This window comes from Hoplias malabaricus, chromosome 15, assembly GCF_029633855.1.
Source record: "Hoplias malabaricus isolate fHopMal1 chromosome 15, fHopMal1.hap1, whole genome shotgun sequence".
Taxonomy (NCBI): domain Eukaryota; kingdom Metazoa; phylum Chordata; class Actinopteri; order Characiformes; family Erythrinidae; genus Hoplias; species Hoplias malabaricus.
Window position 1 is genome coordinate 37,964,832 of NC_089814.1, and position 16,377 is coordinate 37,981,208.

Here is a 16,377-nt window from a genome sequence, read left to right on the forward strand (position 1 = left end):
GGGTGTGTTCCTGCCTTGTGCCCAATGATTCCAGGTAGACTCTGGACCCACCGCGACCCTGAACTGGATAAGGGTTACAGACAATGAATGAATGAATGTATGAAAAGAGTAATTACAACAGTAATGATGAATGTACCCTGTTCATTCCTAGATGACATAAGGGGAAGCTTCTGTAAATGTATACAATTTTGAAATGACGGGAGAAAAAGGGCCAAGTGTAAACCTTTAAACATTGCACTTGTGCCTTGGTTACAGCACGGAGATATTTATTTATTTATTACATGCTTACTTTCTCTCATTCTCTTCATGTGCCCTTCTCACTCTCAGACACACCCACACACACTCTTTGTGTGATGTGTAGTACTACTCAGTGCCTACTCAGAATCCTAACCCTAACTGTAACCTCAGTAACAAAAAAAAAAGATATTATTTTTGGCTCGTTCAGGTTTTAGAACAAAGATCATATTTTCTTTTTTCTTGTTTTCCATCGAACACTTTCTAATGATCAGAAATATTATATTTTTTCAAAGAAGGTAAGACAGAATAGTAGTTCTTTCACTGCCTTTCACACACACCCACACACACAAACTCACAGGAGTGGGAGTTTGATTGAGCATTGCCCCTCTGATGGGGGTCATGTGTCTCTCTCTCCGGCTCACAGTGGAGGGCGTCCGGCTGAATGGAGGGAGACGTGATTGTGTCATTGTGAATGACCCAAAGGAACAGAGAGAAACAGGACATTAGTGTTGGAGGTCCCTAAAAGATCGGACCCACTCTAAAATATGTCCTTGTCAGTCCAAAGAGCGGCTACATCCATCAGACGTCCACATGTTATCGCTCATAATCTTTATTATTATTCAATTACTTTCAACTTGATACCAGCAACACATTCACAAGAAGGTGGGCTGGGGAGAAATAAGGACTGGTGAAATTAAGTAATATTACAATAAAAGAAAGGTTAATAGGCAATAGGTCAGTCACAAGATTGACTTTAAAAAGAGCATCTCAGAGAGGCAGGGTAACGATAGGGATTGGTTCATAATTCTTCATAAAGCTGTATGGTGTCAGCAAAGGCGATGAGTGTAGATAGTGGGCAATCTTCAATTAAAAAAAAAACAAAAAAAGCTTGCCATAATAATAGTCTGAGGTCAAAATACCATGTGAACCACAAAATCAAATGAGCCAAAGCACAGGAGACAACAAAAAATAGGAATCAAAAATGAGATTCAAAAAATAACCAAATCCAGAAGAGCAAGGCAAAACCCCAGAGCCATGGAAGGAGATGAGGCCAATGTAAAATAAAATAGCAAACAAAATCCTGTTGATTTCTTCACGTACATACTACCTTTAAAAGATTCAGAGAATCTGAAGAAATCTCTATATTCAAGGGACAAGGCCCAAAGCCAGTACTGACAGGCTGTGATCTTCGGGCACTCAGGGTGGCACTGCATTAAAAACAGACACGATTCTGTAGTGGACATCACTGCATGGGCTCAGAAACTCTTTTCCAAAAACACTGTCTGTGAATGTAGTTCATCGCTGCATCCACAAACTCAAAGAAGATATGGAAAAATGTCCTGTGGTTACACTGATCAAAACAATCATGCATTTCTTTGAAATCATAGATGTTGAGTTCTCCAGCGAAAAAGAAAAGGGACCATCTGGTTTAAAGCTCAGTTCATAAGCCAATGTCCATAATTGTATGAGGAGGTGAACATGGCATGGGCGACTTTCACATCTGTGAAGGCACTGTTAATGCTCAATGATATTTAGGGCTTTTAGAGCAACATGCTACCATCCAGACTGCATTTTTTTTCTGGGAAGGCCTTGTTTATTACACTAAGACAAGTCCAATCCATATTGTGCATGGTCTCCTCAGTTCCAAAATGTTTATAGAATGTTGTTGAGGTGATGCAACACAGTGGTAAACACGCCCCGTCACAAATTTATTAAACTAGTTTTTGGCACAAAATAAAAAAAAAACAATAGTTTTTTTTAAATCTATAAAATTTCTTTTTTCTAATATTTAAAATTTGTATTATTTTTTAATTAAATATAGAGTTTAATGATTTTGACATTGTCACATTCCTTTCTGAGACTGCTGTTGTCAGTAAAAGTAGCTAATATAACCACTATATATTAGTGGCGCTGAGCTATTTAAATTATTCTTGTTTGATAGGTTTATTGCTCAAAGTTTGTAAATGCTGTTAATAAACCTAATTTGCAATGAGGGTTGAATCGTTGTTATTGCAGCTGTTTATAAATCTAATGTGTGTCCATTAGGTAGTAATGAATGTGAGTAACTGTGAGTGTGGGCCACAAGCAGACCCCATTTTGCAAATGTAATAATTCTATAATATTAAATGTCTCTTTTTACCTTCTATTTACATTAATACTGTGAATGCTTTTGCAATTTATATCAATTATTCAAATCATTCTTTCAAAGAACATTAGAACAATAATGTCCATAAATGGCATGTCATAGTTTTGGTATGTTTTTTATTTTTATTAATCATTAAATATATAAAGCCAAACAAATATATAAGGCACTCGTGCAGCCCCAGCACATTGATAAGGGTTTGACTGAGGATTCCAACTAAGAAGGCAATAAGTCAGGCCTATAAAACGAGGCACAGTCAACTTAACCCTCCCCCACCCAACTCGATTAAATTTTGCTCATAATTCTCTGCTTCTATCCTATAGGCCTCGTGGCTAAAGTAGAGACGAGTAAATCACACGAGCCTAGTTGCATCTCCTGAAGACTATCAGAGAGGGAAAAAAAAGAACAGGATCGTTTCTTATCTGGAATAATGAACGAAGGCCTGACTGATGAAAGTTGGTGTCAATTTTGATTATGCTGCGCTGGTGCATATAAACAGTGGCTCTAATTTGGAATGAGATAAGTTCTCAGCCGCTGGAGCTTGATATAGCCCTCTCTTTTAGACTGAACAATACGCTGGTGCTGCTGGTGTTCATTTCACCTACTCAATAAGCGCACTCGCTCATTAAAGTGGGCTCTGAGCCACTGAGGTACCAGGGAATGACTCCGCTTGCAGTTGAAGAGTGGGTGAATCATCACAGAGCCTAACTGAGCGCATGTAACAGGCCAATAAATCCACAATCAAAGCACTTCAACGGCAATATAAATCTCATAGGCTCTGACTTGAGGGTGGCAGATTATTCAAATGTACACAACACACTGCCATGAGGCATTATCTCCTATAGCTGCATATAAGGGAACCCTTGCCAGCTCTGCCTTTTGGTGTTTTCCTGATTCATAACAAACCTGATTCAAATAAGCAGTTGATGAACAAATACTTCCTGAGTCAAATTGTGTGTGCAATTGAGTGGTCCTGTGTGAAGCAGGAGACTTCGAAAGAAAATGTTATGAACGTTATAAAGGAAATAAAAGTGGACAATGAAGAGGAAATCCAGTTTCCGTGTAATAAACTGAAACCAAAATGTTATGACAAAACCCCACTGCAACCTTTAAGAGCACCTTTTCTTGAGTTTTTACTGTAAAGAAGTTTTTAATCGCAAATTAACTGACTTCATTCTCATATTATGAATTTTATATCAACATATTACGATTTATTTTAAAAAATGCTGTAATATATTGTTATTTCATTGGCCCAAAAACTCAGTTGTATAAATGTGTTGGTTCAAATGTTTATGTTTTGTATTCACACTACATTCTCAAAATCTGAATCATGTGTTCACTAATCAGATTAAAACAACTTGGCTTTTAAAATGACGTCGCTATGTACGTGATAAACATACGCAGCTGATAATTTCAGCACCCACTACCTAAAGCACCTTGAAGCTTCCCTGCAGATGGAGCAGCAAATATAACCAGAAAAAGTTGCTTCGGGAGAGGAAAAACAAACGTATTCTCCAGAATAAGTTCGTTATCACGGCTTTCTGCTGTTATGCTATCAGTCAAACGATATGAGGAGAGAGAAAAATCTGAACTATTATTTCTGCCTAACTAGTCAGAGCCAGAAAGATTGCCTTAGCACCCAAGTGGGGTAATGAGCATAATGACTGCAGTTGGAGTGGAGAGCAGCAATGAGCACTATTTCATCAGGACAGACTTTGGGTCAGCAACAAGACAGTGTCCTCAAGATGTTAAACACGCTCCTATAAAACAGACACTGCTGACCTTAGTTATCATCACTGGATGTTACAATATGCCAAACCATGAGCGCCAAAGTGCAATAATCAGTCATTATTAATGTGCCTGCAGTGCTGCAGATGGAAATCCAGGTGGAAGACTGACGCTGTTGATGTCATGGGCTCTTCTCTCAGTTATTGCATTTCTGTCATAAATAACTCAATTTTTTCCATTTTTGTTTTTCTACACCGTATGAAAACACCAAGTGCCCTTTACGCTGTGTAGACATCGCCAACCGAAATTCTAAAAAAGCAAATACACCACCAAAATACATTAAAACAAAGTTGTTTCTATACTCACTGTCCATTTTATCAGCTCCTATTAACAAATGTGTACTTTGCAGCTCTACAATTACAGACTTTTATTGCTCTGCATGTTTATTAGCCATTTCCCCCCACCACACTTTTCAATGTTCAGGACCCCGGGACCTCAGAGCAGGTATCATTCGGTTGCTGCGTCATTCTCATTGAGAATGCAATTGTTGTCATTGTTTTTAAAAAGAATATACTGACAATTCCGGGTTTCCTTGGTCGCTTCTGCAGCCAACTCAGCAACGAAAATCTCAGTTTGAAAAGCCATGTCGCCCTAACACTTCGTCCTTCACAGTCCCAAAAGCAGATGTTCAAAATTTTCAACAGGTGTGTATGTGTGTGATGCACTGTGATGAACTGGCGCCCCATGCAGGGTGCATTCCTGCCTTGCGCCCAGTGATTCTGGGTAAGCTACGGACCCACTATGACCGCAAACATAAGTGGTTACAAACTAAGAAGAAACAAATTAATTTTCTCTTCATCTCTGACTACAAATCAACATTAGCATTGGGAAATCATATCCTTAAGAAAAAAAAGAGTAGATTAAAAAGCAGAAATAGCCACTTTAAGGGTTAACTAATCTATTCTAGGTTGAGCTTTTGAGCTCTCTTTGATTTCTCTCTATGGGAAAGGGGCTGGAAACAGGCCCAAAAAAGCCAATAAGCAACAGCCAAAACTTCACAGAGGATATATGTACCCCCAACCATGTTTTTGTAGAGCTGAAATTACCTGGCCTTGGGTGGATGTTTCTGCTCTTTTGGAAAAGAAAGAAAAAAAAATGTGGAAAGCTTTGCTGATTGATTTATTTGTTTCTAAGGTCACAATTTATAATCCCCCAAAGCACATAGGAGTCAACTGTGTGTTTTTGGCTTGAAATCATTTTCAACCTTTGTATGTTTTTTCATGTAAGAAAGCACCAAAGAAATAACACCACCGACCACAACAACAACTTTAAACAACTATTAATAAGCTTGCATTCCCACCGAAACGTGTCCACCAGAGGCTGCTGAAGGGTAGCCAATGTCTGTTTGTTTCTTTCTCCACTCCCCCACCAAAGCCTGAGGCGCATGACACTGAAGGTAATAATTCATATTGGATTCCCTCCATCAACCAACCAAAAAATTGCATGTATATATTTGAATTAACCACTTCGCAGTGTATTGTTGGCACAATCCTTTGATGGGTCATGTTCTCTGTCTTTGTGAGGACACGTGAATGCACCACAAACACTACATACGCCTCCGAAGAACATGATCACAGCTCGTTTTGGTAGCTGTAGGCCATGTCATGATTCTTTCCACTGGATCAGAGCCAGAGGATCTGTTTTGTGTGCTGGTCTCAGATTAGGATATTATATTAAGCCAATGCATCACCAACCACCATGTTACTGCATGGTATTTCCAAACTGATGATGCCTGCCTGTTCAGTTATGTTTCCGAGCAGCATTCTTCATTTATAATTCTCCACACTAACTTATTGTTCTCATTGGGCAAGCAGAGCGTGGGCCATATCTATATATAGCTTTAATTGTTCATATTCATTTCATTGCTCTGAAGTAGCTTCGTAATAGCATGACACTTGTAGGCGTGAAGCGCTGCACTTTAAGGCAAAGCTCATCAATTCAACAGCATAACAGTGCATGCGCAATTCACCCGACAATATCCAGGAGAGAGAAATCAAAGGCATGTCCGAGGCTCTTTGTATGTCTCTGAAGTGTTTCAGCTGCTGGAGTTGACTTACCCTACCCCTCGTCCGCTCGTATTCCCCCTCTCCCCCCTCCCCTATCCCTTCACACATCCCTCATTGGCTGAAGGGCTGTTGTAACGACTGTAACACTAATTAATGAAGCACCAATGGCTTCCTTATGAACATATGTTAAAGGCAACTCCCACCCTGTTTGTGTTTGTTCAGAAGCTCCGCATCTTTTAAGGTGGAACCATATGTTCAAGTACGTTTTTTTTAATGTTTGAATTACCACAGAAACTCATTTGTAACTCAAGCTGTTTAGGTTTGTAGCACTTTCGGTTTGTGTTTACTTTAATCGAGTCAACGTTTTCCCTAATTTGGAGTCATTTCCCCCTTACATAGTGTGTAAAAGCAAAAATAAGTCAATATGACCCCTCTATAGAGCAGAAATAGAGCAACATTCTTATCTCTTATCATGCTTTTCAGCATTCAGAGCTCTCACAACTGTCCAATAACCTCCAAAACCTGTTTCTTGGCCATGGCTCAATGCAAGAGTCAAAAGTCATTTTCCAAGAGTTATTTTGGAATTTAGTTTTTTTTTTTATATATTTATCGAGCCAGAGCTGTGGACACACTGGAGCTTTATTCAGCAAATCGAAAAGAGAGCTAGCAAATGGTGAGAAAAAATAAACTATAGATAGATAGATAGATAGATATATAGATAGATAGATAATGAGTCCTGGATTTAATCACATTTGGATTTTGAGCTTTAGAAGTCTTGTTTATCATCAATAACAAAAAAAATGTGCTGGTTTCTGTTAACTTTTTTAAATATTATTATTTGGATCACTGAAACAAATGAAGAAATTCTGTTGAAGTGCACTAGCAATATCTAGTAACGCCACTGGCCACTAACATCCTTAATCTGATCATTTCAACCATCCCTCAAAGAAACGGTTGAAATGCAGACCATGCTGGACAGTACTCATAAGGGAACCTATGAGTAAATTAATCACCAGCAAAGTGCACACAGCTTCCCATGCCAAAATGAAATCAGACACATGAGCAGTTCTCCATGCTCAGTGACGTGTGAATCACAGGGGTATAAACCCCCCAGTTATTGGACTGTGAAGCCAAAGGAACTTGGTGTCTTCTGTGACCCATGACTAAGGAAACGGACATATACATCTTGAGTGTAAAGTCATAAGTCATTTTAATCAACTGGTGTGATATTGCACTGATCAGTCGGGAAAGAGTGAGCACACGGTTTTCTGAGAAGTTCTGTGTTAAAGAAAATGAGCTTGCATTGCAAACAAGGAGGGAAGACTCAGCAGGCAAATGCCTTTCCGCTGGCATAATCTGACACGCGTCTCTGTTAAAAGGAACTGGGATATCTGATCGCGTCTAGTAGGCACTGCTGAGACACTTTCAAATACAGAGCTTCAGAGATTTTTTTTAAAGCCTGTGGAATTCTTTGGGGAGCCTTTGTGAACGGCGCTTCGAAAATGAATCTCGGTCGGCTCGAGCAAAGCAAAGAAGTGAATTTGCTCAAACATATCCTGAGCTAGGCACGAGACAGCGGTGCACTCCCCAGAGTCGTGCTGAGAAAGGGAATAGGGAAATGACCTCTGTTAAAACATGTCAAACCACATCTCCCATGCATGCTGGGTGTGCAAACACGCTCGCATGCTCACCACGGCCGGGTTGTTTGAGGAGACATATAGCGCAACTTGGACTTCCTCTGTGGCCTTTTCCTATTGACAGCAGAGGAGGGCAGCACACTCTAATGATGTGTGTTGTCCTCGGGTTTTCAATACTACCTAGTGTTGCTTTAAAACTCGTCATGTGCCTTCAAATATTCATTCATTCATTCATTCATTCATTGATTGTGTAAGTGCTTATCCAGTTCAGAGCGGCGGTGGGTGAGCCTATCCAGAATCAATGGGTGCAAGGCAGGAACACACCCTGGAGGGGGCGCCAGTCCTTCAGAGGGCGACACATACTCACACATTCACTCACACACTCAAACCTACAGACACTTTTGAGTTGCCAATTCACCTACCAACATGTGTTTTTGGACCGTGGGAGTAAACCGGAGCACCCGGAGAAAACCCACGCAGACACAGAGAGAACTCACCACACTCCTCACAGACGGTCACCTGGAGGAAGCCCACGCAGACACAGAGAGAACACACCACACTCCTCACAGACGGTCACCCGGAGGAAACCCACGCAGACACAGGGAAAACACACCACACTCCTCACAGACGGTCACCCGGAGGAAACCCACGCAGACACAGGGAGAACACACCATACTCCTCACAGACGGTCACCCGGAGGAAACCCACGCAGACACAGGGAAAACACACCACACTCCTCACAGACGGTCACCAGGAGGAAACCCACGCAGACACAGGGAGAACACACCACACTCCTCACAGACAGTCACCCGGAGGAAACCCACACAGACACAGGGAGAACACACCACACTCCTCACAGACAGTCACCCGGAGAAAACCCACACAGACACAGAGAGAACACATCACACTCCTCACAGACAGTCACCCGGAGCGGGATCTTCTATACATCTTCTATACAGTGATAGAACAACGTTACATTCATTTTACTAATGATGGGTATGAACCACGGCTGCTCTGGCAGAAGATTGAAAATGTATTATATAACAGTAGAAAATATAAAATATCTAACACTAGAAATACACTAATACAAATACCTATAGTTTCCATCTGGTGCACACAACACATCTATGTACCTCACTCATACGTATCTTTTAGGCTTCCATCTGAACTAATTCAAGTGGGCTTTCGGTGGCTTGAGCTTTAAACTGGCCTTTGCCTTTTAGTCAGGGCTTCAGTAGCCATTTCTTCTTCAAGAGAGAGCGAGAGAGAGAGAAAGAGAAGGGGGGGTGGCAGAGAGGGAGAGAGAGATAGCAGAGTGTGTGATCTGTGCAAATCCAGGGGAGTGAGGGATTACTGTGGCCATTTACAGGCAGTCAGTGGAGGGAGGCTGCCTCAGCACTGCTGTAAACATCCAACTGTGGAGGGTAAGGTCGTGTTTGGTAACATACATGAATTCATGTGCTTACGACAACAGCTGGTTCTGCACGCTCTGAGAGGGGAGATGGAATGCTAAGCATGGCTAAGGTCAGGGGAGCTGGCTGGCTAAATATTGCCTGTTGCTATTCCTCAGTTCATGGTTCAGCAGCCTTTCTGTCGCCTCCAAACAAACGCCTCTTTACACTCTCTCACCAAAGTGTATTCTTATCCCATTTACTCCAATTCTGCGGCGGGTTTAAGAGGTACATTAACCAGGGCAAGCGGCAGCTGCAGATAAGGAAAGCACATCATTTAATATATTTTGCACCTCACTGACACAACTAGAGGGATTTTATTAACAGTATGAATTATCAAACAAACTGTCAATCAGAAACAAACCTGTGTTTATAAGTAGGTGATTTTACTGTTATTATAAACACTACACACACAAGCTTAATATAAGAACTATTCCTCTTTAAAAAGTTAGATATCAGCATACGAACCTGATGAGCTACCACTAAAATCATCATCATATTTCCAGTTTCCAAAGGTAAATCATAGTTCCAAAAGTTTCAAACAAAGATTTCCATACTACTACATCACATTTACCCAGATCAGCCATAACATGATGACCATCTCCATGCTTCTACCAATCAATCGCTGTCCGTTCTGTCAGCTCCAACTTTTACCTGCAGTGTGCTGGTCCTGAACATTGAAATAGAGGGTGGAAGGGGGCAAACAATGTATGCAGAGCAAAAAAAATGAACCACAGTTTTAAATAGTAGTACTACAAAGTGCTAATGCAATGGTCAGTGGAGCTCAGAGCATAGACAGTGAGTGTAGAAACAAGGATGTGGACATGTTATGGTTTATTAGCATTCATAAGTGGTCCTTTGTAGAGACAAACATTCATTTCCTTGATATACAGGTGGGCGATATTAACTTCCTGTTTGTGGCACATTAGTATATGGGAGGGGGAAAACTTTTCAAGATGGGTGGTGACCGTGGTGGCCATTTTGAAGTCGGCCATTTTGGATCCAACTTTTGTTTTACAAAAGTTACATTAAAACCAAGCACATCGTTGTTTTCATTCATTCATTCATCCATTGTCTGTAACCCTTATCCAGTTCAGGGTCGCGGTGGGTCCAGAGCCTACCTGGAATCATTGGGCGCAAGGCAGGAATACACCCTGGAGGGGGCACCAATCCTTCACAGGGCAACACAGACACACACACATTCACTCACACCTACGGATACTTTTGAGTCGCCAATCCACCTACCAACGTGTGTTTTTGGACTGTGGGAGGATACCGGAGCACCCAGAGGAAACCCACGCGGACACGGGGAGAACACACCACACTCCTCACAGACAATCACCCGGAGTCACATCGAACCCAAAACCTCCAGGTCCCTGGAGCTGTGTGACTGTGACACTACCTGCAGCGCCACTGTGCCGCCCAACATCGTTGTTTTTCTTGTGAAATTCCCAATAAGTTTGATGTCTAACCTAAACCTCTTCCCATTGAAAAAACAAAAGTTGGATCCAAAATGGCTGACTTCAAAATGGCCGCCACGGTCACCACCCATCTTGAAAAGTTTCCCCCCTCCCATATACTAATGTGCCACAAACAGGAAGTTAATATCACCAACCATTCCCATTTTATTAAGGTGTATCCATATAAATGGCCCACCCTGTATATAAAATGATCCACCACCCAAATAATACCTGCTTTATGGTGGTCCTGCACATTGAAGAAGAACAAGGGAAAGGGGGCTAACAATGACAGCAACTACAGTCTGTAATTGTAGAACTACACAAGTCTCCTGTATGGCCAGGCGAGCTGATAAAATGGAGAATGAGTGTAGAAACAAGCAGGTAAATTTAGTGTTGTGGCTTTGGTGTATTTTTAGTATAATGTAAAATGACTAGGAGTAAAATGAAATATTACACTACAAGCAGCTTAAAGCACTTGACCAATGTCACACAACTAGCAAACAATTTCACGATCCTGGGCAGTCAATCTGTAAAGTAGACTAAAGCAGACCGCGAGTGGGTGTTCTTTTCCCTTCAAAACAGGGCCAATATTCAGTGTTACTTTGTTCCATTTCAAAGCACACACACACACACATACACACAGCCTCGCTTTTACTCAAGTCAATGCATCTCCCTCAAGTATTTGCCAAATGAGATCACAGTCAGCCAAGACTGAGCCTCAAATGACCCTTGTTTTAATGTCCTTTCAAAGAGCGCCCACACCGTATGGCAAAAAAAAAGCTTACAAAATGGACTCAGAGGGGTTTGAAAAGGGGAGTGTGAGTAAAAGGAAACATGTTCAGTTCCTTACCGTTTGATGTTTTCCTGCGTTAAATCCTCAGTCTTGGAGACGTTGAGTGAATCTGGTGTGTGACGGCCTATTTTTAGAGTTTTCTTCCTAAACCGTATATGGTGGTCTCCACCTCCGCATGCTAATTTGCCCGGCATAACAACAGAGTGAGGCCGAACTCAGCTGTCTGGAGTTATCACCATGCTTCAGTGTGCAGGCAGACTCCCTGACTGGGCCACTCGGTTATTTAAAGGTCCTTATTATACAACAGACCTTCCTCTACCACAGCCAGACTTTCCTCCTAATAACATCACTCCGCTCCAAAGCTGTTGGCGTGGTCACTGCAACTGACCCCAGAGTTCACTCACTCTGTGTTTGTTAAAAACCTTGAAAGAGGTTTAGGAAAAAAAAAAAAGTCAGAAAAGATACTGTACAGATACAAAACCCACTTCCAGAAAAGGTGGGACTCCCTTTTTTTTAAGGGGCCTTATTTAAAGGGAACATCTAGGATTGTGGGCAATTGCATTCTTACTGGTGGTTTATATTCCGAAACAAAGCGTCTTTTAAGGACGAACGGTCTTGTTGAGGGGGAAAAAACGACTGTTGTTTGTACGTGGCTGAAGTGTAAATTGTCTGTAGGACTTTATTCACTGTTGGAATTCCCACAGAAACTTGTTTGTAACTCGGGTTTTTTAGTTTTGTAGCACTGTCGCTAATGCAGTTAGCCATCTCCCAAGTTTGGAGACATTTCCACCTTAAGTGGAAGCAAAAATAAGTCAATATTACCCACCTATGGAGCAGAAATAGAGCAATATCCTCATTTTTGGTTCATGTTTTTTAAATGTTTGGAGTTCTCTGTTGTCCAAAAACACCCCAGATGCCTCTGCCATGAGCAGAGAGAGAGAGAGAGAGAGAGAGCCTACCATACTGGACAGAGTGTTAGTCTTTCTACTCTTTAACTGCGCAAAACGACTGAGCAAATGATGAGGCAACATCTTCTAAATTGTATAAAGTGTTTTGATAACAAGCATGAACTATGCCTTTCATTTATTAAACTCATAAAATACAAATAAATGTTCACTGTTTTCACTGACGAACCTCTGCAACACACTCAAACATAATTTGGGACAGGCAAAATAAGACTGAAAAAGTAACAAGGTTCTGTAAGGTTCCAGAAACTGAAGCACACAGAGGAAACCCACGTGGACACAGAGAGAACACCTTTCCCTTTCAATTCCCTTATAAAACAAATTAAAAATAGAATAAATATCTTCAAAGTATCAATGTAAACTTAAACGATTTAACCGCAACCAAATAGAATTATGTTCCAGGTCCCAGATGTGGGGTGTGAGGGGTGGCACCCTCGTAATTTTTTTCCCTCGCTTCTTTGAAGTTTCAAAATATCAAAATATTAATAACAATTATTTATAATAAAGCAAAATTCTACTGTTTCAAACAATCTACATAATAGCTCTGTTCCAGAAAAACATACCGAGTCTAAAGCATGAGTGGTGATTATAGCAACCAGATGTTTGAAGAGTTTAACGCCTCTAAAGTTTGCCTCCCAGAAAGCTATTATACGGAATGGTCCTTAATACACTACCTGATGCCCGGGATAATTTTATGACAACTTGAGAAGGCCAGTGACGGCCACAAACATTTTTAAGATCCAGTGAGTTATATGCAGGGTACTGTAATGCAAAACAGACACAGACATCAAGGTCATATATACAAATTCAGACACTTGTAAAGTTGGTTAATGGCATTGAACAGGAAAGGACAGGACTGCGCTGTTGGAATCGTAAACCCTGGTGGGACATTGGAGGAAATTTTTGAAAAATGAGTGGCTTCTATTCTACGTTTCATCACTAAGCGACTACAGGGACAACAATGAACAACGATGAAGACATTATTAAGTTCTAAATGTTAGTAATAAATATCTGCACCCGCTAGTGGCTCTGTTAAGATGAAGGCATTAAAACAAGAATGTAAATAATAATAATAATAATACACACACATAAGCGATTAAGCAGTATGCAGCACAACCTTCAAGGCGTTAAGCATCATGCGAGCCTAATGGGAGACAGCTGGAGGTCATCACTCGGAAACATTCATTAGCACAAGATGACCTTGTGAACTCGTCTTCAGAGTTTATTGCGAGTACCACTGTAACGATGCCTGCGGAACCCTGAAGGGCTGGGTGACATGTTTAGTCTTAGTGTCGGCTACAGGTTTCACACAGTTAATCCTAGATGGAGACTCTGTGCCCCAGGAGAGGTCAAGTCCTGCCCTCCAGAGCTGACTCCCTGTAGAAACGGATATTAATGAAGGTGCTTAGGCTGAGGGCTTCCAGTATATCCAGCAACGAGTTCGTCTGAAGGGTTCGTCGCTGCCATTTCTCCGCCACAACCTTTTCTGGCACTGTTTCCATGGTTCTGCTTGGTCTTTCACATTCTTTGCAGTTCACTGAAAAACAACTGCTCAGTGCTTGCAAAGCAAAATAAACAGGATTCAGTTCAAAGTGTCTCAGCAGCCAGAGACTCTGGATGTTTGTAGCCAACGTGCAGATATGTGGGGGATTTAAGACTTGTAGAAAAGGACAGGGCCTGTATCTTGTAATGCTAGCTAGAAAATACAAGCATTACTAGTGATTCAGCAAAAGACAACTAGCATGTTTTTTTACAACATATGCATAATACAAACACTCCTTTGCTTCTGTGGCCACAAGTAAATTTTTAAAGAAATCTAGTCCTAAACACCAGGTGCTAATGTTAATATTATGCCTCAGGAGTCAAAGGGAATACTCCCTCAGAGCAAAAAGAAAAAAAAAACCTTAAGGGCAAGCAAGACTCAAAAGGAGGAAGTTGTTTATCTAAAGTATAGGTCATGACACTCTCATTCCCTGCATTTTATATACGTCCAGTGAGATAGGGGTCACACTGGGTGTTATATATTTCGTGGCCTGTACGGGAAGAGGCTTTGACCTCCTTTTTCTTTCTGTTTCATAAAATAAACTGCAAGCATTTTTCCAGCCACCTCTCTCCCTTAGGCGCTGGATGGGCTGAGGCTACCCCTTGACTAAACTGCTGCTCACTGTGTTACAAGATGGGAACCTCTCAGTGACATCATTAGAGCCCTCAGTAGTCCATATATAGACTACAGAGGAAGAGGAGGATGACGTCTGTGAAGGGGAAGATGGGGGCGCAGGAGGAAGAATTATTCAGAGAACCCTAGACACAAAAGGAAACATTAATTCAGAGCAAAGGAGAGAAACCTTCAGAAGAAACATCTCCCCAGGAGAAAGAGGGAGAATGCATGAGTGGAACTAAGAGACAAAAGGAAAAACTCACTAGGAGCAAAAAGAAGATACAATGAGAGAAACAAGACTCAAGAAGCAAGAGTGTGGAAAGTAATAATGGACTGACAGGGAAAATAGTTATATACACACACATATGCACACAAGCACTTATCAGCCATAGCATTATGACCACCTCCTTGTTTCTACAATCACTGTCCACTCTCTCTGCTCCACTGACCACAAAATAGCACTTTGTATTTCTACAGTTACAGACTGTAGTCCAGGTGTTGCTTGTCAGACTTCGATAGCCTCCTCTCCCCCTGTTCCTCAGCGCTCAGGACCCCCACAGAGCAGGTGTGATGTGGTGGTGGATCATTCTCAGCGCTGCAGTGACACTGACGTGGTGGTGGTGTGTTAGTGTGTGTTGTGCTGGTGTAGAGTGGATCAGACACAGCAGTGCTGCTGGAGTTTTTAAACACAAGTATCACTGTCCACGCTATTAGACACATCTAACTTGTTGGTCCTCCTTGTAGATGTAAAGTCAGAGACAGTAGCTGATCTGATGTGTGTTGATTTTATGCCAAATCCAGGGGTTCTTGAACGTTTTGTCTTGTGACCTCCTCAAAAGATAAACAAATTTCTCACAAACAGCTGAACTGACAGCATACGGTCATGGGAAATGATCTCCTTCATGCATTAATTATGCCACACAATTGAAAGCAGAAGCCAAGATGCAAGAATGGTAAATATATGTAAAAAAACGAACAAATGAATGTGATCTATGTTTGTGTTAGACATTTAGACTTGGGCCAAATCACACCAGATTTTAAGTGGAAAAGGGAGGATGCCTCTTCTGAAGATGCCTCTTCATTTTGAGTGATTTTTTGACTAATTTGCCAGAACATCACAGCATCGCACACATGGCGGGTGATCCATTTGATTTCTAACTTGGCACATGAATTTATACTTTATCTAGTCTTTCTGATAGTGCCAAACCTTGAAAGACTTTCTCATTCTCATCAGTTTTATGCACGGCCGTACCTGGAGATGCTCGTGTAGAAACAGACCTACCCTGTAGATTTACTTTATAAGAGTCTTTCGAGAGCCATCTTCCAGTTCAAACGTTTTTATTTATTTTTTCTTTAATAAAAGGGGAGAGATCTAAGTTTGCGTAGACAGAGCATTCGGTACATAATTTTTTGAGGAACAGTATAAGGAAGACTCTCTAGCCTACTGAATCGTTTAAAAAGCAATAGATTTAAATGCTTAAAATATTATAATAAATAAATAAAAGACAATATTTAATACATGGCCACCAGCCTGGCAGACACTCCAGAGAACCCAGTTCCACTGCTCCACAGCCCACTGCAGGGGGGCTTTATACATCTGTTGCACATATTGTCATTGGGTGTAGTGACTATGAATAAAACAAAAATTAAAAGTCCAAAGTTGTCTGCAGCAGTGCAATGTGTACGATGCTGTATCACATTCAGTAGATGCTACAGGCCAGGTCAGGGACAGCAGAGCA